Consider the following 4,639-nt stretch of genomic DNA (forward strand, 5'->3'; position numbering starts at 1 on the left):
GCTCCCTTCACCTGGTATGCTACAGTATACCACCAAACCTGCTCCCTTCACCTGGTATATATACAGTATACCACACCAAACCTCTCCTTCACCTGGTATATACAGATATACACCCAAACCTGCTCCCTTTCCCTGGTATATACAGTATACCACCCAAACCTGCTCCCTTACACCTGGATATACAGTATACCACCAAACCTTGCTCCCTTCACCGGGTATATACAGTATACCACCCAAACCTACTCCCTTCACCTGGTATATACAGTATACCACCCAAACCTGCTCCCTTCACCTGTGTATATACAGTTATACCACCCAAACCTGCTCCCTTCACCTGGTATATACAGTATACCACCCAAACCTACTCCTTCACCTCGGTATATACAGTATACCACCCAAACCTACTCCCTTCACCTGGTTATATACAGATACCACCAAACCTGCTCCCTTCACCTGGTATTATACAGTATAATCACTCCAAACCCAAACCTACTCCTCACTGGTATTAAAGGTTTGGGTGGTATACTTATATAAAAAAAAAACTATATGGATGTGTCTGTAAATGCTACATCCTCATTCTCCATCAGCCAGTGTGCTTCAATAGGACAAAGTGGAAAGAGTCACTCTGTGTGCTGCCATTATGAATGATAATGTAGTGAACAATGTACTGCTGAAATACCTGTGTTGTTTCTGTGTGCTGCCATTATGAATGATAATGTAGTGTACAATGTACTGCTGAACTACCTGTGTTGTTTCTGTGTGCTGCCATTATGAATGATAATGTAGTGAACAATGTACTGCTGAAATACCTGTGTTGTTTCTAACAATATATTCCACTCATTATCTGAATTTCATTCATACACTGGAAGCAAAGAGACAGGCAATACTGTATAAGCTAACAAGTCTTATATAAAAAGGTGCTGTTGCTATGTTTTTAATGCCCCTATTTCTGATGATTGTTCATTGTTGATAATGAAAAGACTGACATATTTCTCAACATGCTCACAAACTGCCAATGATGAAAACTGTCCCACCCTGATCAGTTTCACCTGTCTTTGTGATTGTCTCCACCCCCCTCCAGGTGTCACCCATCTTCCCCATTACCCCCTGTGTATTTATACCTGTGTTCTCTGTTTGTCTGTTGCCAGTTCATCTTGTCAGGTCTTACCAGCGTGCTTTCCCATCTTCCTTTATCTCAAGTTCTGTTCCTAGTTTTCCCGGGTCTGACTATTCTGACCCCCGAGTCTGCCTGCCATCCTGTACCTGCCTGACTTGATCACGAACCCCAACCTGTCCTCCACCTGCCCCGTGTTTGTAATAAATGACCTAAGAAATGTACTATCTGCCTCCTGTGTCTGCATCTGGGTCATATTCTGAGTCGTGATAGAAAACGTTATGCATGTGAAGTTATAGTGAAATTCTGGAAAATGATATTGACGATCTATTCTTTCTATTCAGCACTTAAAAAATAAACGTTTTGAAATGTGTATGAATAAACTACTGTTCTGACCTGCATTACATTACCCCTCCAGGCTGAATAAACTACTGTTCTGACCAGCATAACATTACCCCTCCAGGCTGAATAAACTACTGTTCTGACCAGCATAACATTACTACGCTTCCAGGCCTGAATAAACTACTTGTTTCGCTGACCAGTATATACATTACCGCTCCAGTGCCTGAAATAAACTCCTGTTCTGACTGGCTAGTCATAACATTACCCCTTCCAGGCTGATTAAACTACATGGTTCTGACTCAGCGAGAAATAGACATTACCTACCTTCTGCAGGCTGAATGAAACTACTGTTTCTGACCAGCATAACATTACCCCTGCCAGGCATGATAAACTACGTTCTGACCCAGTATAAACATTTACGCCACGTCCAGGCTGAATATAACTACTGTTCTGACCAGTCATAACATTACCTCTCCCCGAGCCTGAATAAACTACTATGTTTCTGACGCAAGCATAACAATTTACCCCGTGCCAGCTGGAAATAAACTGACTGGTTCTGACCACTGTATAATTATCCCCTCCAGGTCTGAATAGAACTAACTGGTTCTACACCATTATACATACCCATGGCCAGACTGAATAAACTAAACTGGTTCTGACCAGATAACATATTTCCGCCTCCAGCGGGAATAAAACTACTGTTTCGTGACAGTAAAACATCACTGAAGCTAATTACTGTCTCGTATACACCCTCCAGGCTGAAAAACTAACCTGTTCGACCAGCATTAACAGTTACCCTCCCAGGCTTGGAATAAACTACGTTCTGACCAGCATAAACACTTACCCCTCGCAGGCTGGAATATACTAATGTTCTGACCGATATACACATTACCCCTCCAGGAATTGAATGAACTACTGTTCTGACCAGTCATTAACATTACCGCTCTCCAGGCTGAATAACTACTGTTCTGACCAGCATAACAATTTGCCCCTTCCAGGCTGATAAACTACTGTTCTGACCAGTCATATCATTACCCTGCCAGGCTGAATAAACTACTGTTTCTACCAGATTTATAACATACCCCCTCCAGGACTTGAAATAACACTATCTGTATCTGACCAGTCATTAACCATTACCAGGCCTCCAGGCTGAATAAACTACTGTTACTGACCAGTAATTAACATTACCCCTCACAGGCTGTACATAAACTACTGTTTCTGACCAGCATAACATTACCCCTCCAGGCTGAATAAACTCTGTTCTGACCAGTATAAGCATTACCCGCTCCGCAGCTGGAAGTAAACATACTGTTTCTGACCAGATTAACATTACCCATCCTCCAGGCTGATATAAACTACTGTTCTGACCAGCTAATAACATTTACCGCTCCAGGCTGAAATCAGCAGAGTCCTGGAAAAGGGTTGTGAGATTGGGATTGGCAGAGCCCAACATTGGTGTTGAGTGAGGTAGAAGCCCTATAGCTAGTATAAATAGAATGGGATGGATATGTATTGGCTAACGTTAGCCTTGGGTGGTTTGTGTACAGGTGACACGGCCGGTGGTGACAGGTGGCCGAGTAAACTGCTAAGAGATGGTGGGTGTATCGTCAGGGGCATCATCGGACGTCCTACTTCCCAACTTATCAGCAGCACAACAGGGACCTGTAGTTGGGAGATCTACGCACCTGATTCTGAAGCAGAGGCCCAAATGGAACCCTATTTCCTATGTAAGTGCACTGGTTGTTTTACAGGGCCAGATAGGGCTAGTAGTGGATATATAGGGAATAGGGTGGCCATTTATGGGGCCTAGACAGAATATTGTCATGTTTAAAGTTGATGCATTGTTGTGTACTGTTGTTTTTTGACTTCCATATTGTTATTGTAGGTATCGTGTTCTTCCTCCAATCAATCCTTAACCCTCGTTTCCAGGTTTCAAATTACTAACTACAAATCACTAAACTATTATAGTTAGCAGATTTACAGTTGATAAGGTACCAGGATATTGTCTCTCTCTGCTTACCGAGCTGTCCCTTTCTGTATGAATTATTCAATACTGGTCTTGTTTTCACAAAGCAGACGGGCTGTTTATATTTTTTGTATAAGAAACTAGTAAAAGCATTTTGAAGTCATTAAAAAAGTATGTACTATTGATAGGAACTGCTGATTTGTTCTACATTATAATTAGATAGGGTGTTGTATATTGCTGAATTTGTATTTACATATTATTAGTTTGTTTATGATTACGGGGCCATATGTCAGTTTGGGAGGCATTTCGCGCGATTTTAATTTCTTCACTGATGAAGAAAATTCAAACATGTTTACAAGTTATATACTATTTTATTTATTTCCTCTTTTTATCTTACAGGTTGGCCGCAGTTTGAGAAAGAGCTTCTATTTACGAACTGGGACTGGCCAAGGATAAAACATAGCAGATGGCGACACATAAACAACAAATGTAGTACAGCAATGGAATAATCAAGTGTACGTAAACTATACAAATAGATAACAGCTTCTTCTGTACTTTTATTTTGAAGATTAAACAGCATGTTAGGTACAGTATGTCTTCCTGGCGAACAATACAGGCATTGGCAGACTAGCGTATGTTAAACTACAATTCATGGAAAGATCTTCAGGTTTATTTGATTCAAGTATAGGTTTGGTTTTCATGAATGATGGCATCAGATGATTACATCACCCTGGGGTCATCCCCCATCACTATGCTCTGATCTGGAGGACTCACTAAACGAGGAACATCCCTGGTCATTGTCTCTTATCCTCTGATTGGCTGAACTTCACTAAGACACAATGCATAGTTTTGTAAATTATGGGTCTGTAGTGTTGGAGTGGTGCCCCTGCTATCTGTAATGACTGTCTGAGTGTTGGAGTGTCCTCCTGTCTTATCTGTAATGATTCTGACGTGTTGGAGTGTCCCTTGCGGTGATCTGTAATGATGTTCTGAGTGGTTGGAGTGTCCCTCCTGTCTATCTGTATGATGTTGAGTGTTGGAGTGTCGCCTCGGCTATTGTCTATATGTCTGGAGTGTTGGATGTGTGCCCCTGGCTATTCTGTAATGATGTCCTGAAGTGTTGGAGTGTGCCCCTTGGCTATTTGTATGATGTCTGAGTGTTTGGAGTGTGCCCTGGCTTATCTGTAATGATGTCTGAGTGGTTTGGAGTGTGCCCG

This window comes from Salvelinus sp. IW2-2015, unplaced genomic scaffold, assembly GCF_002910315.2.
Source record: "Salvelinus sp. IW2-2015 unplaced genomic scaffold, ASM291031v2 Un_scaffold5627, whole genome shotgun sequence".
NCBI classification, from domain to species: Eukaryota; Metazoa; Chordata; class Actinopteri; order Salmoniformes; family Salmonidae; genus Salvelinus; species Salvelinus sp. IW2-2015.